We start from the raw sequence: 25812 nt of genomic DNA, 5'->3' as shown, positions 1-25812 counted from the left end.
TATTTTTATAGGGGCTTCCACAAAAACCTCTGGTAGAAGGTCTTTTACTTGTAGTGCATTATGGGATTATTAATCCATATATTTTTTCTATGTTTTTGTGATCAGGTGTTCAAAATTAGGCTCAAAAATTAAACTGTCAAAATATTGATACACTTAGCTTCAGATCGAAGAGCTCATCATTCTGATTCCAACCGTGTGAATGACACTCAAATTTGAGCTCGTATGTAGAAGTTATAGCAAGTCAAAGTTTATGTTTGACTTACTTGCATGGCAGGATTGGATGATGTGGCAAGGAGGCACTAAGTGGCAAGCCACCGTTGGCCCCCTCATGTCACAAATCACAATGGTAGGCAGGTCGATGTTAAGAATTAGCCGTTGAGCAAGGAAGGTTTGTGATGCAATAAGGTAGGCAGGAAGGCTTTAAAGAATCGACCAAAGGTGTGATGCAATAGATCAAAATCTCACATCGACTAAGGGAAAGCATTACGAAAAATAAGCCCCAAACGGTTTTGGTTGTGATGCAATATCGTATTCACAAATCACAACACAATGCAAAGCCCATCTTTATGATTTCCATCGGTTCTCTACTGATGGCGAAATGCGACAGGTTCCTAGGAAGCGATTCGACTATAGGCTGCAGTTTAATGGTCCGTCACATCCGTCGTATCGCAATTGCACATTGCCCACCCTATTCATAGACCATAAGCCCGAAAGACTTCACTGATTGCGATTTGTGATGGATACTCAGCGCTGACAAATTATGGCCCACCACACAGCAAAATTCTTGCTTGGTTATCAGATTTTTGGAGAGAAATTGTGGGTTCATGTCAGATGTGGAGCAATTTGTGGAACGAATAGTTGGAAAACTAGGAGAAGTCATAACTTCTTCAATTTTCCACCAAATTGGGTGTAGAAAGAGGCTAGATAGCCATTTTTGAACATGCTGGATAGATTAGAGCACATTTCAGAAGCATTGGAGCATTGTAAACATAAATTTTTACACTTTTGAGCATAATATAGAGGCCCAAGCCATTGGAAGCTGGACCAAGGAGACGTAGCCCAAGAGGGGTGAGATTCATTATCATGTGATTGTTGTACTATGTTTTTGATGATGTTTTGTACATGTTTATGTTGTTTTTCAGTTTCTGGTTTATGTTAAATCGCTCAAAAATTAACATAAAAACTCTTCATTTTACTTGCAAAAATGGATGAATCCTTAAGCACTATGAAATAATTTTCTTTATAATCTAAGGAAGATCTTAGCACTGCAAGCTAATATTCTAAATCATATCAATTTGGTATCAGAGAATTAGGTTTGATTTGTGAAAGAAGGATTCATTTGTTTACAAGTTTATGCCATGCTTACAAGGCTAAAACTAAAAGGAAGTGAAGGAAAACTAGTTGGAAGCCCTAAAGTTGGGTCAAGGGGAAGAGGAGAAAGGTTGCCCCAATCTCCAACACCTATTCAGCCTCACATTTTATTTGAGACTCCAAAGATCATGTCTCATGAAGGATAACCTACACACATGACAGAAGATGATAAGACCTTCAGAAAAGCTTTCTTTGATATGATAGAGATGGTGAAGGTCCTCTATGAGGAGAGGAATAGAAGGTTGCAAGGAGAAAGTTCCAAACCTCCTAAACGAGAAGGCTCTTCTAGAAGAGGTAGTGGGAATGGAGACAAACCTCTACCCTCTCCACCATCTTCTTCATCTTCTTCTTCACAAGCATATTCACACTCTTCCACTAACACAACCCTTACTCATAATCATCATCATTCTTCAAAAAGAACTAGTAAATCACATTTCTTAAAACTTGATGTTATATTCAAGTTGCCCATGTTTAATGGTCAAGTGAATGTAGAGAAGCTTGATAATTGGATTCGTCAGTTGGAGGTCTATTGCAGGATTCAAAACCATCAAGAGGATCACATAAAGATTCAGTTAGCTTCCTTGAGAATGGAGGGTACATCACTAGTACGGTAGGAATCAAAGACCCAAGAAGAGATTAAAAAACATGGTAAGATCTCAATTTCTTGGAATCATTTCATGGATACAATTAAAATACAATTATACCATCTAGATTATATGAAAAACTCCATCACGAATTGGCAGAACTTTAGACAGCTAAAAGGTCAAAATGTGCAAGATTACATCCAAGAATTCAGAAAATGGTCTTTGATGTTAGGTGTAGATTTGAAATCACGTGAAACATTTTTGAAGTACATAGGGGGTTTACACAATTACCTTAGGCATATTATCTTAATTTTTAATCCCAATAATCTATATGATGTGTGTGTGCAAGCCACTCATCTTGAGGCAAGAGGGAAAAACATCTCAGAAGAAGGTAGTAAAAAGCCATTTAAGAGTAAGGGAAAAGAAAAGGTTTTCAAAGGGAAGGCAAAGAAAAATATGCATATCAAAAAAGAAGGAGATAAAGTTACATTCAAACACTATTCCATAGTGGGTCACGATGAAGCTCACTATTGGAAACTTCATCCCAAAATGGACCAAAAAGCAACAAAAACAAGGGAAAACAGAAGACAACTGCAACCACTCAACGGGATTTGGGATCAGATTCAGGTGATGAAACTAAAATCACATCCATGGGGTTAAAAGTAAAAGAATTAATTGCCAGCACTAGTTCTTCAGACTCACAAAATGAAACTCCAAATGAAAAGAGGAGAGTAGAATTGTTTCACATAAGGGTAATCTCGAAACATAACAAGGTTGATATGTTGTTTGATGGTGTCTCTCAAGCCAATCTTATCTCTGAAAAACATTGTCAAGACTTTAAATATGGAAACTATTCCACATCATAAACCGTATCCACTTGGATGGGTATGTGACAATACGCAATTGCAAGTTACGAGAAAGTGTAAGTTGAAATTGGCTATCACTGAAAAATTCATAGATGAAGTGTAGCTTAACGTTGTGTTGTTAGATATTTGTGGTATTGTTTTGGGCATCTTATACCTTTATGATAGAAAATATATCTTCCATCGACATGAGAATAAATATCATTTATTCAAAAATGGAGTAGAATATATTGCGAGAGCTCACAGTAAGAAAACAAATCTTTCCCTTGTTAATGTAGGGAAGATGAAAAGACTTGTGAATTCATGCAAGAATTTCATGCTTGTCATGATCAAACCCAAAAATGATGTTTATAATGAATCTTTTAAAGGTTGTGATTCGAATTTTTTAGCTAGATGTGTGTCCATAGGATTATTGTTCTCCATGTAAAATATTTGAAGTATTCAAACACATACTTCCCCCGACTCACAAACATCTCACCATTACCCTACCATACTTCCAGCCCAAGGAAGTAATGTATCAATCCCATGTCCTTCATCTAAAATTATCTTGCAAAGTCCTCCATGCAAGACTCAATCAACTGCTCATCTCCTCTGAGTATCAAATCACCAACATACAATACCAATATAAGAAACTTTCCATATACCACAATGTGATAGAGGTTGGCATCTGCTTCACTTTTGGTGAATCCTAATCCACTGAGATATGTATAAATTCAAGTGTACCATGCTCAGGGTGCTTGTTTGATACCATACAGGGCTCTTTTGAGTCTACACGCATCTCCTTGTCATATGTCTCAAATCCCTCTGCCTGCTCTATGTAAATTTCTTCCTCAACAACACCATTGAGAAAGGTGGTCTTCACATCCATCTTTCAAATTTTTGCAGGCAAAGGAGCTCACTTGAGAGTTACATTGGATACATGGCTCTAATGAATTAGCTTAGAGAGACTAATACATCCTCTTTTGAGGAATCAATAGAACACCATGTATGGGTTGATGCAATGGTGGAGGAATACGAATCCATTGGTCAATCTATTCTATTTGAAGAGGTGTCCTGGCTGATTGAGTAGGTGATGATGTACATCGATAGGGGTCTATAATTAATAAGTGACATTGAGGTTTATTGACCAACATATCTTATTGAGGCTTTTTCAGACAGTACTACATAAGGTATTTTTTGGTAATTCTCTCTACTTTGGTACACATATAGGTGAGATTACACAATGCGGCGATGTCAGCTGTAAAACTAAACATTACATTTATTAGTAGGATGTCGCTTTGTATTCAAGGCATCTGGGGAGGTGACGTGACATTAGTCGATGCGTTGGTACATGCGACTATTGACGCAGGGAGTCGTGGTTGCCCCAAGTCAGGAGTCCAACTTCTTCTTGCTAGGCTGCATATTTTTTTTCAAAAATGTCTTCATGTGGGTTTAATTTTCAAGGGATAAGATGACCATTTTTCTTCCAAACCATCAAATTGTAATCCTTCTCCAAAAGTAGAGGGGTAGAAGTGGCTTTTGTCTTAGCCTCCAGCTTCCAAAGGCCCTCTCAACCATGTTCAATCTTCAAGCAATCTTCAAACCTATCATCCAGCAGCCCCTAAGCTCCCTCAAATGTGGGAAAGTGGGCTCCAAAGTGCATGATTCAACTCCAAGTCATTGTGCAAGTGGAAAGGAATGGTTCTAAGTGGAATTCCCAAAGCCTTCAATAAACTATATCAATGGGTGAATGTTCCCCAAAAGGATCCTAAACTCATCTCAAAATAAATGTGTGGCCTCTGACCATCAATATACAAGTGTGAGGCTTGCATGATGTGCCAATCCTAAAAGCACATAGTGCCTCACTAACCATAAACCAAGTAACCATGAACATCAACCTCAAGCCAAAGCTCTACTCTTCTAAGATAGGTTCATAGAGAGTAGTCATTATAGTATGGGAATAATTCTTAATAGTAGGGGGTCAATTTATCAATGCTATTCCCACTTGAATGTTTCAGACTATGGGGTCTAGTGCTTTAGCCACAACCCATCCCCTAAATTCTCTTAAGGTAGTTGGAAGGATAGGGAAAAATGGCCCAACAAAAACTCAACAAATGGCCCATCGATCATTTTAGTCGGTGAAAAGTACTTAAGAAAAGTTTCCATCTTATGCAGACTGACTAGATTGAAATCCCGAGGGATTCATGTTCAACAAATGCATCAAACTTAATTATGGATATTAATTAAAGATGATGTGAAAAGACAACTCACCATGGAGTCCTTCCTAATAAGGATCGGGAAAAATTCTATATTCTTAATTAAACATAACTTAGAAGATGAAGAGTATTGCCACTTGTTTGTTGAAGCTACAAAGGTTGTGAGCAACTTGATATTATGACTAACCAGACACTACGTAAGGCATCCTAAGTGGGATGACAAATGTTTGATGATATGGATATAGTAAGTACATTCCTTTACAATAAGCCTTGCTCTGTATCTTGCTTGTACCCTCACTTTTTGTCAAATTTTCTTTCTTTTTGCTAGTAAAACTCTTGGGCCCTAGTTAAAAGGTTTGACCATTTTAAGCCCCTATAATTGACCCTGCATAGAAATTATGTAACTTTTTTGTCCATTTCAATTTAAATATAGGAGATCAGTTGTTAGGGAAAGTGACTATGCATGTAGTTTGTCATAAATTTATGTAATATTTCCATCTAAAGTGAGGAAAAATTACAATAAAAAACATAATAATAACAAATTATCAAACTCATTCAAACCTTGATAGTAAGGTTGATGCAACCCTATAACAACAGTAATTGTCTTTCTCCTACTAGCTAGGGAAAAATAAGGAGGTAAGACACCTAGGTCAAGTAGGGCTAGATTTGAGTATTTTAGGGTTTGATAATAGTTAAGGGTTTTTCTATGGCATATGGTCAAACCCTATATAAACTGTTACTTAGGATGAGACTTTGGATTTTGAAAAAATGATAAAATAATGCTAAGACTAGTACCTTACTCTAATCTAGGGTTAGGTAAAATGGAGTCAAAGCAACCCTAGGGCTAGGGCTTGAGGTTACTCAAGGAAGGAGAGTTAAGTCTACCAAGAACAACTCCAGAAACAATAAAAATGGTTATCATAGATTAGGATTTTATAAGGATGAGGTCTCAAACTAGGGCATCAATCAACTAATTTTTCCAAACGAGGATTTAGCCTTGATAGACTGTGAGAGAACCTAACCAATACAAGAGAGAAGAACGAGCATCAATAATCCCAACACATTCTAGTGTAGTCATCAATAAATGTCATCATATATTTATTTCCATTTGTGGAAGGAACATGCATAGGGCCACACAAATCAAAATAAATGATTTCAAGCTTTATATATGCTCTAGAATGAGAATCATGAAATTATTGTTTGTTGTTCTTTCCTAAGGTACAAGCATCACATTTCTTAATTTTCCTGGGAATAGTTGGAAAACCAGTAACACCATTTTTCTTCAACAAACAAAGGTTTTCATAGTTCAGATGTCCAAATCTAGCATGCAATAAAGACTTGATGGAAGTGTGCCTTCATCATAATGATAATTGTATGAAACATTGAGTGCATGAGCATAGATTCCTTGTGGCTCCAAGAGTCTTTCTTCTTCTATCCTATTCATAAAAAGTGAGTGATTTGATGCTTTTCTGACCTCAACCTTTCCATATAGAGCAGAGGGACATAATATGGCAGGAAATAATGGTAGGGAATATTGCAGTGAATAGGAGTTACATAAGAAAAGAGTTAAATTTGGACTCCCCTATTTGAGTGGGGGAATGCATAAGGAAAATACATTATACTAAAAAGATTACAAGTGAGATAAAATCAGACCACAAAAGCCATCTATCTTCAAACTAAAAAGTTGATATGAAATTTAAAAAACATATTACAACATACCTCTTTTCAACATCAATGAAGTCACTTGGTGAGTTTTCAAATTCCTTAAATCATGTTGGATGTCTTCGCCTCTACATACAACACCTCACTTCAAAATATTTTGGTACAATGTTTTGCTTCCTCCTAGAGCCACTAGATATTAAAAGAAATTCCCTTATCAAACCATTGTAACTAATCTACTAAATATTTGGAATTGGACACCAGCCTCAACAACAATGTCAATTTGTTACCTACCAAACCTAGACTTCAAGTATTACAAAGTCCCTTACCAATTGTAACCCTATGATAACTTGGAAAGGTTGCCCATCAGAAGAACAATTCTTCCTCACTTTAGGCGAATTCTATTCCAGCACAAGGGAGGAAACCCTACCAAAATATAGTTTTATGGTATTTATTTAAAATAAAAAGAATGGTGGAATTTTAAAAGACCAATGCCTATCCATTTGGCTGATGGAGTTAAAATCAAAGAGCAAAGGATTTGAATATGACAAAGAAGACATAATTAAGCCATTCATGAATGAGGCTTAATTAGTACAAAACAAATTTTTGAATAACAAAAGAGTAAAAGGAGAGATTTTTTTGGGGCTAGTGAGGTACTAGTGATGTCACTATTGTTTCTTAAGAGTTGGAAGATGGGAGCTTGGCAACATGAAAAAAAAAAAAGAATAACTAGGAACCCTTAAAGAAGATGCACCATCATAAACATGAAATTACCACCAAGTGATAACAAACAACCATGAAAAACAAAGGAATAACCAAAACATGAACTCTTAAATGAAGTAGAGAAAGTAGTACAACCTTCTTATTGGACAAACAACCAACAATACATCATTTTTTGAATTTGATTTTGCAAGAAGGTCAAGAGGACCAAACAAGTCTCACCTAAACTCATGGAAATTTCAAAAACCATAATCATCCATGGAAAGAATAGAGTGATGGAAAAAGCTTACATAACCCCTCTTCCAATCCTCCCAAAGATATTCAACTAAGCTTGGAGGGAACTCCCAATATTCCAGCTATGACTTTGGCAAAAGTACCCTCTCCTCTATTTAGATCTTCCAAATCAAACCCTAATTCATAAAATAATATTTATCTTTTCAAGGCCCTAATCCACCTCGAGTGGAACACTTCCTTGTGTCTTTTGAATAAATAAAATAGGCCCATATTTCCACTTGCCACTTTCTATTTCATGAAATCCTTTTAAAGCATGAATTTTCTATTCATCTGAGGGTTTTATTATGTCAAAAAACACATGGTATCTCCCCATGAAAAAATTCTTCCAAATATGAAGAAAAGGTCTCGAACAATATGTACAATGAGAAATGTAGTGCAAGAAAGAACTTTTACACGTTTCAAAAAACCCTAAATACAACAAGATAGAGAGGTATTGCTCACATTGAACAACTGAGAGAAAGAAATGCATAATAAGGATGAACTTACAGGTTTTCAATAGGTTGAAAGGAATTTGTACAAATAATCAATACAATTGTATGGATATGTATGGTCATATGGAGCAATATAACACTTGTACAACTTCTGCCTTTCTTTTTTATGTAGATCGTATACCTCATTTTGAAATGATTTTGATGACCATGAAATTGTTATTTGAGTAGCTTGTAGAGGTTTCCTTGAGGTATGCAAAGCTGATTTTGAAGAAGAAATTACTTATGTATTTGAAAAACTCTTTTATTCTTCAAGTACTTAAATTTTTAGTTATTGTGTGATTGATGCCATGATTTGAAAGTAATTTCTACATTATATTAAATTTATCAATTTATCTATTTAACTAGGATCATATGGATAATAGTCACCTAGGGTTGAATTTTTGTAATGTACTTAACCCAATATACCTCAAAAGGTAAAAAATTCCTCCAAATATGTGAAAATGTGTCCGAAAGTTTGTAATGGGATGCTAGGGTTTAAGCAGTCCTCGATGAAATTTAGGACCTCAATCAAGAAACCTAGTGAAAGAGATAGTTGTTCGGCCAAATTCATTGGTATTTCTTTCAGGATCTCAGATGTCACATCCTTATGCTACAGGGAGGAGGTAGACTCATTGGTTCTGGAAAGGCTTGGGGAAAAGGAAATCCCTTCCGTGATATTTTCTAGTGATGCAAAATTTTTTGAGTTTGGTGTCGCTTCTGTCTCCATTCCAAGCTACTCAGGTGGAGGGTTTGTCTAGATGGATATATTCTCTGTCGAGCATTCCAAGTAATCTATCAATTCCTCCTCCATAAATATATCTTCTAGACACTATCAAGCTTTTCAAGGGAGTAAAAAATAAAACCAAGGAAAATACCTTAACCTGTGGACACAGTGCAAACCCTAACCCCCACCTAGCTGCAATGCAAGGCATTAAATCTTTGATCCATTAGGGAAGACCACTAACCAAGGCTTCTAGATGTAACCACCTAAATAGGTTTGACATCATTCCAACACTTATCTTATTCTCTTTGTGGCTATAGTCATGGTGAAGCGCGCCAAAATACCTCGAAATTCATTAGAGAAGACCGCATAGCGACTGCGTTGTATGCATTAATAGTTCTATTTTCATCACCTACAAGAAAACCCAAACACCATCTAAAACTTGTCATTTCAACAGTGGCAGTGATGCTAACCACAGAACCTAAGATATTTAAAACATTAATTTAAGCCAAAATAATAATTTTGTATTAAAATGATCATTTTTTCTTAAGTGTTTTTTTTCTTAAAATTTTATTTTATGTTAAGCCTTTTTTTCAAAGCCACATATGTTTGGCACTTTTCAAAGCCCATTTTACTTAAATTTTATCATTTTGTCCTATCCCGACTCTACTTGTCTTTGGTGTGCTCATGCAAGTTTGAGTCTTCCATTCTGTGTGGTCTAGGGTCCTGAGAACTCTCGATTTCCTCTTTTGTATCCTTTGTTTGGCCTAGGATCCTGAGGCCTCACGGCAAGAGGAAGCTCTGCATCAAGCTGCCCCTGAACATTCTACAATGAAGATTCTCCACATCGATCCACCCCTGAGCATTGTGATGCAGCAGCTGAGAGGCATCGTGGCAAGAGCACTCTGTAATGAAAATTCTCCACATCAAGCCACCCTTGAGCACTCCGATGCAGCATCTGAGAGGTGCGGGGCAAGAGGAAGCTCTACTTTGAGCCACCCCTGAGCACTCTACAATGTAACCATGCCTCAAGTGCTTCTACTACCCAGGTATGTTCAACGCCCTCTCTAGATTGGGGGAAGTGGGTAGGAGAGAAACTTCATAGCCCTGGTGCCCATGTGGGAATCCTTTGTTTTTTAAACAAAAAATTCAGGGTATTGATTTTTACAACTCTTTGGGCTACAGACATGTATTGAATGTGTCTTCCTTTGGAGGTGGAGCTCCAAAGTACCCCTGACAAGTAGTATGATGTAGAGAGCATAAAGAAGCCATGGTGAAATTTGTATCAAGGATTGTGGGTTGGTTACGCCTCAGCACACTGGTTGGGATTAACAAGTGAGGAAACCACTACTTCACCAGAACAATGAATGTGGATGGAGCTTGTAAGTACTATTTTTTCTCTCTTCATATTAATTCTTAGCTATAAGCATCTTGTTCATATGAAATTCATGTATATTGGCTTCGGAAACAAAATAGTACTGTATGGAAATAATGAGAGACTAAAGTTTGAACACATGCTTTGCAAAATTAATATTTGTTGGATTACTTCAATTAGGAAAACAATTGCCACAAGGTGAATATCATTGTTGAATTTTAACTTTCATGGTTTCGCCCTGGTTCTTGGATCAAAAAAGGAATTTTATCAATGTACATTGAACAGGCACCTAAAATAGGGTTTCTTTATATTTCCTTGGGAGCAACTTAGCCTCCCAAAATGGTACCCTGATATCTGCCTATACATGGGAAAATACCACATTTTCTGATTTAGATGTCAAAGGTTAAGGCTTAAACTTGACTCCAACCTTGGCATAGGAGTCCCTCTACTGAAATATTTCTTCCATTCCTACTGCTAAAACAAAGGAAAATTATCATCATGCAGTCGGTAGCAGAGACAAAGCATGCAAATGGGTTGTTGGTGGATAATTCTTTTGAGATTCACATGGAAAATCATTGGTTAGGGTTGACACTTTTCGTTCTACAAAGAAGCCTTTCAACCCTACAAATCATCATGCTAATATTAAGTGAAAGGCCAAAACTGGTAAGGATTCCAAGAAGCCCAAGCAGTCAATCTCTCCAGGCAAAAAGCTCACAAAATTTCTAAGTTCTCTCTTTATGGTTGGTGGTACCAAGAAGGAAAAGTGTTCATCACCTCCTTCTGTAAGTGACTCCAATTCATATGATTCTTCTACAATAAAACCCTCCTTTGTTTATTCATATTATTCTCTAGTCCAATCCAGGCCATGTTTGAGTAAAACATCCAAAGGGTACTTGAACAAAGGGAGTGGGATGGGTCAAAAGTCTATCACATTCTACTAGACAAGTGCAAATGTGGATTGGAACTTTCACCCATATGGGGAGAAGTGACTCCAGAACAGAAAGGTTTGATAAGATGAATAAGATGTAATTAAGCCATTATTCATGTGTTATAATTACTGTGAAGGAAAATTTCAGAATATGCAATAATACACAAGAGATGAGAAAAAATGCATGAGATCTAAGACTTTTGTGATCCATAATGTAGAGAACAATCTTTCATATTAATCACATTGTAAGGATTGGGTTGATGTTGCAAACCAACTAATGTGTTTCATCCTCAAGACAAGGTGAGAAACCAATTGATCTAAGCGAATAAATAGTAGGGACGCATCATTGTTCAGGGTAAGCCATTAAAAATTAGCCGTTGGTGAAATAAAAATTATTTAGGAATATGTGATGAAGAGAAGTTTATTAAATTAACTAGAATATAGTTAGAAAATAGTTGTTATGTAATAAATAATTATTTTATATTGAAATTGTAAATTATTAATCAATTTAAATAATAAAATAATCTAAGAATAACTTATTTACATAATATTATTAGTTAGGGTTAACCTATTCAATGTGAATTAGGTAGAAAAATAATCGTTATCATGATATAGTAAATTATTTAATAATAAAATAATTAATATAATTACAAATAATAATATTATCTGAGCATAATTTACTAATATAATATTAAAAGTTAGGGCAGACTAATGTGAATAAGGTGGAAAACTAGCTGTTATAATAAATAATATTATTAAAAACTAATCTATATAATAATATTTGGTTGAAAATAAATTAGTCAATAATAATATTAAAAACAATTCATTTATCAATTTAAATAATAATATAAACTAGGAATAATTTATTATTAGTTAGGGCTGATTAGTAATATTATTAAAAATAAATAATTTAAATAATAATAATAAGTTGTTATGTAATTAATTATCAATTTAGATAATACTATGTCATAAAATAATTATTCAAGATTCTATTAGTTGGGGGTGACTTAATTGAAGAATGTTTGGGTGAAACTTTATTGTTAGGAATGATTCAAAATAAATTTTATTTTGTTATGTTTAAGAATCTTTCATTAAAATTTTACCAAAACCTCTATAAGGAAAATTTATCGGAAATTCAAAAGGATAGAGGATAAATTATCAAGGTGGAAAGAAAAGAAAGTGACCAAGGCAATACCATCAGCAGGATGAAAGAAAATAAATATAAGATAGAAAATAACTAAAGTGAAAAATGATAAGGGTGAGGAGAGGGTGGAGGAGTTAAGAAGTGAGAGCTAGGATCCAGCTTTTACTTAATTTCCAGCCATCATCCCTATTGAGGTTTTTGGCATGCCTCTCAATCTCAATCGCTTCCCTTAGTTTCCTGTGGTGGAAATGATCAATTTTAGCAATGACTTTGGATTCTTCAATGTAGACATGATGTTTTGATTTCTCAGCATGTTCTGCAAGGGCTGAAGTGCGGGAGTGATTGTGTCTGAAGTCAACATCATGTTCACTGATCCTCTGCTTAATCGACCTTCCTGTTTCTCCTATGTAGGGGATACCACATGAATAGGGAACAAGGTAGACCCCTTTTGAGTCCTTTGGGTCAATGGAGTCTTTAACCGATCTGAGAGAAATTTTAATGGTATTGAGAGGTTTGAAAGAAGAAGAAACATTAGTCTTCTTAAGAATATGGGCAATCCTATCCATGGTTCCTTGGATATACGAGAGATAAACCTTAGAAATAGGATCAACAATAGCGAGTTTAACCCTCGGGATGTGTTGTTAAGGAATGATAGTGGTATCAAGAATGAAAGATCAATAATGATGTATTCACCAGATATTCAAGTTCACAAGGTCTTGATGGCATAATGAATCATGAGACAACAACAAACTGGACAAAACGGTGAAACCGTGAGGTCACATGGTTGATTTTCATTATGCATTAATATTCCGTATGACAAAATCATCTTATCAGTGATATGGGATTAATAATCAGGTGAAAGGGAGTCTTTTTGTAGCTTATCTCTTATTGAAGGGTTCTCAGATGATAATGTAATGGTGGATAGAGAAACACACAATCAAGATAAAGGGTAGAGGGTGGGAGGCTATGCAATTAGTTAAGTTTGGAACTCGGCCCTAATATACATGGATTTGCAATGTGCCACCAACTTTTGCAGCAGTATCATGAATATGAAACAATTTACAAGGAATAATAAGAGGAGAGATCAGAAATATGACAATGCTTTCTAGAAACTTATGTGAATTATGCCCAAATATCTACCTCAGATTCACAATCAAGTGAAAGTTGCAATCATTTGTTTAATCACTTTCTGATACAAGTCCTAATGCTACTACTAGCATGGAGAGAAGTTCTCCTGACAAGCTATCCAAAATAGATGATGTGAAGTAGGACATGCAAAACCATAAAACTAAAACATGGTCACAAATAAGACCATCTCTAGATGCCATAGAATAGAATCTGAGTTTCCACATTAGGAAGAGGAAAATTTCTTAATTCGTTAACAAGGAACCCAACAGTGGAAGAACTTTGTGGGATCTAAGGCTATTAAAAGATGACAATATTGTCTCTTTAGAGGATTCATAGGAAGAGTTCTATGATGTGGAGTGATCCAATGTAGGATGCATCCACAAATGATAGCATAGTGGGTGATTTTGCTACAAATTTTTCTCAAGGCTCATATGTAGAGTCATATGCTTGGAAAGAAAAATTAGAGAGCCTTGTTTGTGGAGGTGTCCCCAAGGCTCTTAGAAAAGATCCTCGGCAATATTTTGTTGGAACTTGAACACAAAGGATAGAGAAATTTTATAAGAAGTTACTTATTCTAGGAGGTGATCAAGGGTTTGAGAGAACAAAAGCTGGTGGTATTCTAAGCAATACCACCATGAATGTTATTTTTGAAACATTTGTTTCTAAGAAATGGAAAAGCTAGATTAAGAAGGATTTGTCTCGAACCTTTCTAGGTTATCTGATGCTGGGTGAAGATGGTAAAAATGCTTTGATATGATTGTTGACTGAATATGCAGACTATAATCTACCAATAAGATGGTGGAAGCTTAGGTGGACCAACTTGTTATTTTCAAAGGAATACCAAATGAATATGTGACAAAAGTTGTAACAAGAAATATATGTTTACGTTTTGGGATATATATCAAGAGGACCCAAGCAAGGTTTCTACAATTGAAGTTGACTTGAACTATATTATATTGGATGGAGAAATTGCATCATCATTGAAGATATTTGTTGATTTTGTGCTTGATGATATTCTCTGAAGGACATTGGTTGACGGTGATTGGTCATTCTATTGTATTTTAAGGGGTGTCATAGTGGATTAAGCTAGTGACGAACTACATCGTGTGGGGTCTATAATTGATAATTGACATTAATTTACCCTATCTACATATTTTATCGAGGTTTTTCTAGACACTACTACATAAGGTATCAAGTGTTGTTTATCTTAGTAATTCTACATTTCATCCTTTACGTATTATTTCTTTGCATATTCAACTACCACATTCTGATTGTATTGAACATTCTCCATTGTTATATGTACTAAAAATTGCTCCATGTTTGGAGAATATAGAATATACCCACACTCTATCTTTTGATGTGAATGGGACAACCTCCACTATTGATGAACCCTTAACTATCACATTCAATTTGGGACATTTTCTGGAGACCTTTCTCCTACTAATTCAGTTGGGAGTGATATCAAGCTTCTCTACCTTCACCCTGATATCCATACGATGACCTTTTTGATTCATTCATCCTCCTCTCTTAAGATATTTATCAATCCCTTATCATCGTAATGTGACCATTAGGAAGGAACAATGTTTGAAACCTTCAAATCATTTGAATGGGGTTGATACTGATCTTCACAATCTTTCTGCAACACTAGATCCTGGTCCATCATCTTAAGTTTATGCTTTCTCTCCTATTCAGGCCCTTAGAGATTATTTTCCTACTTATGAGGGATTACCATGATAATCATGTCCTTAAATATCAGGGGCTTGGGGAGTGCCCAAAAAATCCTCATACTTTGGCACTTGATTGGGGTTAATCACCCATGTATTATCCTTTTACAAGAGATGATGATGATTGGAGACAAAATTTGGACCATTCTCCTCTGCATATGTCCTGGCTGGCAGGTATGTGATGTGGATGCTTTGGGTTTATTTGGTGGTCTTACGATCATTAATCCTATGACAATACTACTTCACTATACTTTTTGACCACACGAAGCTTATTTTGATGTCTACCCTTCTTATTTCATGACAAGACTACCCTACATTAAGCCACCAAATTTCTATCATATCCATACTTCTAGACAAGAACAATGAGGCTATATGTCTAGGATTCCATGGAGGAAGATGAACCCAAAGGCATAAGCGATAATGGATTCATAAAAGAAGACAACATGTGCCTTTCTGACACAAAAATCAACCAAGAAAATAAGAAAATAAGAGAGAAAGAATGCATTGATTATGACAAGGAAATCAAATATCCTAAGACCATAGGTGGTCACAAGGTAGATGCTCTAGCATAGATGGATTATGATGATCCAATCATCCCTAAAAATGATAGAGACCCAAAAAGGACCTCGGATTCGCCTGGACCCAAGATTTTGAGAGTCCCAAAGAAAATAAATTAGATGCCAAGGAAATGGACGTGGACTCAGACAAGCAGGATTGAGGCTTCATGCTAGAGGAGAAGCTTCCAGAGGCCAAACCCACTCAAAAGGTAGCTAACTACATTTTATCTTTATTTTTTAATTATAATAATTATTATTTCTTACCCATGAGGAACTTTTGTTGGCTTAGGTGCCAAGTCTGAATGGTAAATATTCTTTCAAAATCGCCTGGGGATTCGTGTTATGCCATTTGGGTGGTGCGGACCATGGCGACAATGCATCCTATTGGTTCGGTTAAACTCTGTTGACCACAAAAATGAACCAATGTTAACTTGGGTGTCCTAGGTCGATCAATTGGGTTTCATAGCATTCTCATTTGTTCACTATTTTAACTGTTGCTTTGTTTTCAATCCTTCTTTCCTGGCCTTTTCCCATAATTGTAATTCCTTGCGGCCCTATTAAAATTTTATGATTACCAAAAGAGTGCATTTTTTTTTGGTGTTATTAATTTAGGATGTTATAAACACAATTTTCCTTTTAGATGTAAATTTTATTCTAATAGGAAACAAGTGGAAAACAAGAAATATAATGACATGTGCCCTAAACTTTGTGCCTTGCTTGGCATCACTTTTCACGGTGTGGGAAAAGTTGATAAAGGATTGAATTGGCTATAGTTGATGTTGTTTTTGTGATTGATGATCTCAAGTTGAATGACATGTATAGATTGGAAGTGACTATAGTCAATGTTGTTTTTTTTTATGATCTCAAGTTGAATAGCATGTATAGATTGAAAGATGGCATCATAGATCAAATGACAATGGGATATTGAAAGCTAAAATAAAAGGTGATAGACTCAACCTAGAAAATGGAGTAAGTGTTTGACCAAGATTCAATTAAATCTATTCAAAATTGTGTTAATTGGGAATTCACTCGGGTTTTTTGCTCCCAATGGAGAAATATGCCTAAGATAAAATCACTATAGGAGAGTTCTTAGGAATCCATTCCTGAAATTACCTTAACTTTCTTAAAATTCTAAGACGATGTTCCTTCCATGGAGAACTCTTGGAAGCTCCATAGACATAAACTGATGCCAAAGTTAGGTTATTTCCTAGCCATCTCTGTCAAATATTTGTTATATTTTCCCAAAAAAACATACTTTCAATTTAATATGAAATTTAATTCATAAAATTTAGAAAATACATAATGTAATGATCTAATAAATCATGTAATACTCATTATCTAATTAACTAATTACCTTTATTTTTCTTAACATAACATGATTATCTCATAAAATTTATGACAATAGTCACTAGAAACAAACCCAAAAACACAAAATAACAAGTATAAGTGTTCTCGAATGCTTTTAAGTAACTCGAATGTAACATTAGTATATAACTATAATATATATAAGATATAAGGAAAATCATTATCATTGTGATATAGAAGGTTACGGAACAAATAAAATCTTATCCAATGCTATGAGCAATATTTTGAAGAGAATAAGTTTCCATCAAATCCAAAGCTTAATCCTTATGAAAACATTCTACCTTCATATCGTTGAACAACTAATAAATAATTATAAAAATTAATTAGAATCTAGGTTCACTATTCTGAGGTCATGTTAGAAAAGTTGTAGTTTTATTGTTTTTCAAATTATTATGCCACACAAACCGTAAAACTATTTAACGCTCATCTTTCTCATATTTTCCAAAAACAACACACTTTCCATCAAGGCCTCGATAAATAATTCTTTTCTCAAACCCATTAAAATACAAACAATCCACAACATGGATTTGACAAAGGTGTGGGTTTCTTGCATTGTGTATTTTGTGTAGATCCTGGAAAACCAAAAGTAGCCCTTTTCCCTAATCCCCATTGGACACAATATTTGTGTCATGCCGGGTGAGGAAAAGCAGCCATTACAGCCAAGAAATACCACCAACATCCAACAAGACAACAGAAATGACGTGGGTAAAACCAGCGAAGAAACATACCAAAAGAAGACTCAATTGGAGCACATCCTGCTTTGTCCTGACAGCTATGTTAGCTCCATCGAGAAGCATACCCAATCCCTCTAGGTTTATGAAGGCAATGAGATGGTTCACCGGAGCATCTCATACGTGGCAGGTCTTTACAAGATTTTCGATGAGATCCTCGTCAATGCGGCCGATAACAAGTAGCGGGATCCCTCCATGGATTCCATGAAGGTGACCAACAACATGGAGGATAATTGCATCAGCGTTTACAACAATGGAGATGGTGTTCCTGTGGAGATTCACCAAGAGGAGGGCGTGTATGTGTCAGAGATGATCTTTGGGCATTTTTTAATGTGCAGTAACTATGATGACTCTGAGAAGAAGACCATCAATGGAAGGAATGGGTATGGTGCCAAGCTGGCTAATATCTTTTCTACCAAGTTTATTATTGAGACCGTCGATGGGAAGAGGAAGAAAAAGTATAAGCAGGTATGGCTCAGTGCTTATTGTCTCTGCTATTGCTTAGTTTTGTATGGGGAGTCCCTCTAGGGATTTTAGGGATTTTATAGTAAGGACATTTGAGTATATTTCTACTAACATGGTTGTTTGTGAGAAGTGGTCTCAGTTAAATTCCCTTTTTCGGACTCAGATAGCTTTAACATTCCAGATGTGTTTATTTCTTATTATGATTACACAACATATCCTTTCTTTTTATGGGTTTGTTTCCTATTATCAAAGTCCTTACCTGTTACTCAGCTTTGTTTTATTTTGTCTTTCAAAGAGGGTTTTTCTCAGAACGTTCATACTAGGATGTGATCCCTTAATAGTGTTTTCAGATTGAGAAAATTTGTTGACCTTTCTATGACATGGTTGTTTGTCAAAAGTTGTCTGAGTTATATTCTTCTCTGAGGCTCATTTTTTCCGTCTTTTCTAGACTTAGATAGATTTACTCTACCAGATGTGTTCATTTCTTATTAAGATTATAGAGCATATACTTTCTTTTATGGTTTTGCTACCTGTTATCTAGAATCTTACCCATAATGCAGTTCTGGCTACTTGTTTTCGTTCCCTTCTGTAAAGAATTGAATGGATCTCCCAAAAGATTGAATTCTGTTTATACAATGCTTCATTCATTTCCACTAAAACACTAAAATACAAATGCCAAAGGTGTTTGTTAGATGTTGCTTATAAATGCACAGATAAGGTTGGTGTATTTCATATATTCACATTGCAATACTAAATGTTGAATCTAACTCTTGAATGGTCCATGAATTGAGTTTTAACTCATTGAGATCTCTGTTTTATGGAATTGAGCTCAGTAGCAGTATAACAACTTTGAGTTGTATTATTCATCAAGTTTTTTACCTCTGGAATTGGAATTGAGTCAAGTAGGTACATACAACTTTGAGTTCTCTTCCAAGTGTGGGTACTTGCCTTTGATTTCTTGCACAGAGGCAGGCCTTGAAAGTGTGAGAGTATGCAAGAATAATCTCATCAGAGAAATACCCATTTCACTCTAAGGTCTTTGTGTGTCAGCAACAATGGATTTCATAAGTGGAGTAGTCTCCCATGGCAACCCAAAACAATCATGGAGAGAATAAGCCAAACAAACTAGATGAATTAGGAACTTCCAGGTTTGGTGTCAAAACTAAAGCCATTCCATATCCCTGCTAGAGTAGGATATTTCTCAAGATATAAATTGGGTTGAATATGTGGCATATATAAAGGTATGGACAGAGACACATGATCAAGAAATTCCATGGTGTTACCTCAGTTGGTTGATGTACCAACCAAAATCCAGCAGATTGTCCAGTTAAATACCAGAATGAAGTACCTATTTCAATGTAATTGATATTTGGAGTAGGGGTCTAAGTGTCTTTACTGATGTTTTTTCTTCTTTTACCAAATAGAGGACATGGGCTTGACCTCATTTATTGGTAGGTTAATACTTTTAAAACATTTTCCTTAACAATTGTTAGCATGATGAGTTCTATTAGGATCTATCTTATGAGGAAATAAAAGGTGTGAATGTCATGACCAATGTTTTGGCTGAGAGAGTTCCTATAGGAAAGAGATTAATGAGACAACAACACTTAAGGAAATATTAATGGATTATTTACAGGAACAACAACAAGATGCTAATCAGAATCAACATTGTGAGAGCTTACTTGGATAGATTTGACATTAATATTAATCAATAGCAAATTGTGAAAGGAGGTGACGTGGTGATTGCACACAGGCTGAATTTTTTGTAGGAAAAAGTCAATGATACTCATTGAAAAAGATAAACCTTCAGAGATTCATCATAGCATAAATTAATTGAAGATAGACATGAGAATTCTTCTACAAGATTCAGAGTGATCTCAGGTGAATTGTGTAGGTTCTGTAGATGTGCTTGATGGAAACATCTCATGCCTGAATGTGAAATCACCATACTTGATTCTAGTTCACCTATACATCTTCCATTCATCTTACACTCCCAATATAGAGTTGAGTGCATGTTAGACAAAGGTCATTTTGACAGAGGTCCACCTGTGCAACATATTGCTTAGAAAACCATTTTTAGTACAACATATCACATAATTTCAAGGTTGGTTTGTGACTACAAAAAGTAAGATACCCTGGACACTTCAAAATGAAAGTAGAAACACAAAAACAGGAAGCAGAAAGAAAGGATTGGGAATTTATATGTTGTATATGATGTTTAAATCCCAAAGTTTTTTGTGTAGAGAAACATAAAGCATTGGACATGGGGCCTAAAGTATGTTAGAAATTGCTATGTTAACATGTCTACAATGCTTATCATATTGTGGTGTGACCAATGTTCTCTCTTATACAAGCAATCCTGCTAAGGTATAACAAATAGGAACAATAACTTAAATGGAGACTTTTCAGAAATATAAACTCTTTGTTATGTTCTGGATAGATAACACTTTATCAAATTTTCCATGAAGTAGTGTGTTACTCTACAATATATGATACCAAACCTCTAAATCTATATGTTCTTGGTGGAGTACTTGGAGTTTGGAAATGGCCATAATAGACTATAGATATTTTTAGGACACACAAAAGAAATTCCATTTCACTACAAAAAAATACAAATTTTAAATCTAATACAAAAACTTTTTTACAATATTGCCACTGAACCAAAACAATTTTTCTTGATGCCAAGCATCAAACATAATGATTGCATTTAACAAACATTGAAAGAAAAATAATATAGCGATGAATTCTTTTTAGCGGCCATAACATTGTTTGTTGCAACTAAAGCACTATGAGCATGCTTTTGTAACGTATCAATAATTATGAATAATTATACATTCCTTGATATGTTATTGGCATTATTGAGGAATTTCAAAAAGTTGTGTTTTTTCAAAACTTTGTTGGGGCTTTCCATGATGTGGATTTCCTTAGAGAATTTTTGTAGCTACCAACTATCATCTTATGTACTTATCTTTCTATTTCAAGTTGGGTGAATTAGTAGGGGAGCCCTATAACTAGCACAACACTCTCTCAAGTTATTTCTTTACATCCATTGGAGGAGCCTAGCCCATTGGGTTTAACATTGAAGAAAACACCTTCCTTCATAGAACTTATTTAAATGAATCTTTCTCAAAGGGATTTGATAGTTCCCTTAGTTGTAGATAATTCAAGCCTAGAGGTGGGCAGAATGAAAGATCCAAAATGTGTGGCAAGACCATCTATTGTTGACAAGCACAAGGCCTCTAATTTTCTAGCCTCATTTTTTATAACTGGTTCTTGGGAAGTAATGTACAAGAATTAACTATCAAGTTGCATATAAATTCATCAGTTTTTTATAGCCACATATGGAAAATTGTAAAATTGTACAAAGTAACTTAGATTTAATGACTTTTCATTAACTTAAATGACTACGATGCTAACATATTTCAAGATACAAAGATGATTTGGTGGCAAAATGCTATTATGCAAAACGTAAGCTTGTTTGGGAAGTATTGGAGAGTGGTTTGAAGAGCAAGATAGGGGTTCTAGTGGTAAGATATAACCTCTTTGAGGCCCTATATTCCAGACAATGAACCTGGCACCTTAGATATTGAAGTAAGTATCTAGGTTGTTTATTTATTTTTTGTCTAACGTGATGTGGTGCTAAAGTGTAGGTATATCTGAAGCAGTATATTTTCTTCTATCTCATCCAAGTATCCATGCCTTCACTTTTCTTTAGGGATATAGATCCTCAGCTAAGAAAGAACATTGTTTGGTAGTTTTCTTCTGACATTATAGGAGGCCACACCTCTATATGTAAGTCATCAACTCATTTCATAAGATATGTTGATTCAATAAGGTATTCATTTCCCAAGGATTAAACATTGTAGACATTTATTTGAATGGAATGTTCATCATGTTATGATAATATCAATTAAGAATTCCATATCTTCAGTCAATGAGAAGAGAGGTTGCTTACTTGCATTGAAATGATATGAGTTCCACCTTTTCAGCGGACCCAATGAGGAAATGTAACTAGAATTGAAAGCTCTTTGTTTAATGAGCTTCTCACATTTAAAAATTTTGTATATTTAAAATCTCAACACCAAGATTGCTAATGGTACATGTTACAAGTATTATGCCAATAGCAAGTTGTGACCATAATTTAACATTCTTGAGAACTTAATGTTACACAACCTCTGAAATCAGGAAATTAGCCAAATCATTATTCAATGCTTGGAATGTAAATCCCATTTGCATAAAATGTGAATCCACCACGATAGGAGTTGAATATATTCATGCAGGTCTATTTAAATTCAACATTAGACATATGTAACTCCTTTTACACTTTACAGTCTGGTATCTTAGCTTCCACTTAACTATTCCTACAGGCTATGGCTTAGGAGGATGTGTCAATCCTCAATTGGATATGGGATATGATGCATTTTCCAATTTGATAGTATGCCTAATCCTATAAAATATGTACAGAGAACATTATGCATTTATTAGTATGAATTTTACTCCACATTATTACTTTGTGGGGCACTCAGTATGTTAGAGATGTTGTAACGTAATGTAATGTCCCATAAATATAAATATAAATATAAATAGAAATTAAATTAAACATAAATATTAATGTGATGGAATATAAATATTTTTAATTGGTCAAAATAAAATTAAAAATAAAAATAACAAAAAAACCATACAAAATAAAATAATAATAATAAAAAACGACCCATAGTATTGAGATTCCATGGTTTTGATGTGGAATATAGCCTATTTAAAGGGGGGAATTAAACTAGCCTAGATCCATATTAACTCTATATCTACCATGCACCAAGAGGGATCAAATATATTGAGATGAAAACTTCTTTTATAGTGAAAAGAGATTTGATCCCTCTCGGTGCTTGGTAGATTTGGATTTAAGATGGATCTAGGTTGGTTATAGATTAATTATAGACTAAAATAACATGACATGAAATCCCAAGTATTTCATCATAGGATACATATCTCTCACATGTTGCATACATATGCAATAGGAGTCTGCTCAGCATTGTTGGTCATGATTGTTATTTTTTTTGTATGATTTTTACAAGTAGAGGAGAGTGAATTGTCATAACCTCTATACAATTTTGTTGGATGAGAGTTGATTTTGCATGTTCCATTTTATTTTAAGCCAAACAAAATTGCATTTGTATGTTTTGGAGAATACATTTGTTGCGGTTTTCTTAAGGAATACTTGACAAACATTATGAAAAACTTCTACAATGTGATCATTGGTTAAACCTGCTAAGTAAGGAAGGCATCATGGGTCGAAATTCCCCATATTTTTATTCTAGTGGTGCACTACTTCAGGAACAGAATGAATATACTTGTTATGGTTTGTTTCCACATTTTGATCATTCAAAAGATAATTATCTGCTACCTTTCTTAAATCTTTCAGATACTAGAATAGTTAGGGTTCCACCACTAGTCAAAGAAATGAACATCTTGAGTTCGATGACTGGGTTTTAGATTGTCTACTACAAGACACACCTTCTCCCTGCTCTGGTATAAAGATAATATTTTGTTTTCCATTTGTTCTTCATTTATGGGTTTGTTAAGTTTTCTTTCAAATTTCAACTACCCTAAATATTTCAAAAGTTTTTGTAGAAGTATGTTATGGTTTTTTGAGTGTGCATATGCATTACATCTATCGTACATATCTGATAAAATTAAAAAGTAATGGAATTTTGATAAATTCATTAATGTATTCACATGATAGTGAATAAAGTGGAATCAGTTATGCCAATGACCTACATGTGAAGGAGAAAATGAGATTTGCGGCACCCTATGGTGGTTTGGGAAATCAACGCTCTGATTTGGTTTCATAGAAATCCATGGATACATAAGTAAACTAAACAGTTTCTAGCTCATCAGAGATTAAGTGTCCTAACAACTCAGTTCCAATTGCTGAAGCGACCTGGAAAGAAAATAAAGTGATGCTTAGTGATAGTGCACAACATTTTCTAAGTGATTCTCTTTGATCAGTTGGATGTGATGAGAAAAAAGGATAGTGCATGTGTCAATTCAATGCATTCTCTTTTAGAAAAGGATGCATCCAATGGGAATACTAGAAGCTTAGAAAATTCAGGGGCAGGTCATGGTTTGGGGAGGCTAGTGAAAGGAGAAGAAGATGGAAAAGATTGTGAGATAAACGATGATATGACAAAAGCAGTTTTGAGTAGGGATGACAGAACTAAGTGTGAAATGAATGTAATGTAATATGGTTACATATATTGTAAATTGTTAACAGGTATTCCAAAACAAGACTCATTAGTAGATTTTCTAGTGAATATTCCTTGAATTTCATATTTTCCTTGTCTTTTTGTTCATTCTCCTGATGAACTCATCACATTTCTAAACAATGTTGAACAACTGGATGGAACCCTTTTCATTGAAATGTGATTTATCATGGTGATAGAGCTAGAAATCAATTGTTGGGATCATGTAATTTTATTTCTTGTAGAATTTCATTGAAATATTGGTTGAGAGAACTGCAAAGTCCTTATGCTTTTTGGGTTGACTAACATCAACATTTTGTTGACATTTTTCTCTTGGAAGGTGTTAAGCATGGTCCATTATCAAAGGGATGTGATGAGAAAAAGGTTATTTCATGTGTCAATTCAACACATTCTCTTTTAGAAAAAGATGTCTCTACAACACATGCATCCAATGGGAATAGTGGAAGCTTAGAAAATTCAGGGGCAGGTCATGGTCTGGGGAGGCTAGTGAAAGGAGAAGAGGATGGACAAGATTGTGAGATAAATGATGATATGACAAAAGCATTTTTGAGTAAGGATGACAAAAAGTATGAACTGAATGTGATGGAAGATGGTTACATAGATTGTAAATTATCAACATGTATTCCTAGGAAAGACTCGGTCTTGAAGAAAATAGGTGCTACCATTTGTCTAGATATTGTTGATATTAGACATCATATATTGGGTTTTTTAGAAACATGTTATTGGCATGTTAAATTGTATAACTCCCTTTTAATAGTTACATGTACATGTCTTCGTTTGAATTTGAGAATCATAAGAATGATGTGATCTTTTGAATTTCTTTTAGGCTTTATCACATTTACATTTTAGAAACATGTTTTATTGTATAATCAAGTATCGGGTCTAGAAAATGCTAGATCACCAACACTAAGGAAATTATTTTTTCCTCTAATTTATAGTCAAATTTCAAGAGAGTATGCATTCATGTTTTCAATATTGGTAATATTATTTTCTTATACCTATGTGATATTGCAAAAAATATATTTGATTTAATTTCTTAAGCTTTTCCATAGATTGAAATATAATGGGTTCCTAGCTTTCCATTCAATGAGATATGAATTGGTCAAATACAATAAATTTGTGGATACATGTATTATTAATTGAAGAGTTGAAGTCATGATTGTGGATAACGTGGTAATTTTTTTATTGTTTTGTTAGAAATTGTTTTTAAATATCATACATGGCTTATTCTTTTCATACCAAAACCCAAAAGCCTTTA

The sequence above is a fragment of the Pinus tabuliformis genome, chromosome 2_2 (genome assembly GCF_031772625.1).
Source record: "Pinus tabuliformis cultivar Carrire ecotype Pingquan chromosome 2_2, CPIR1, whole genome shotgun sequence".
NCBI classification, from domain to species: Eukaryota; Viridiplantae; Streptophyta; class Pinopsida; order Pinales; family Pinaceae; genus Pinus; species Pinus tabuliformis.
This window is presented reverse-complemented; position numbering follows the sequence as displayed.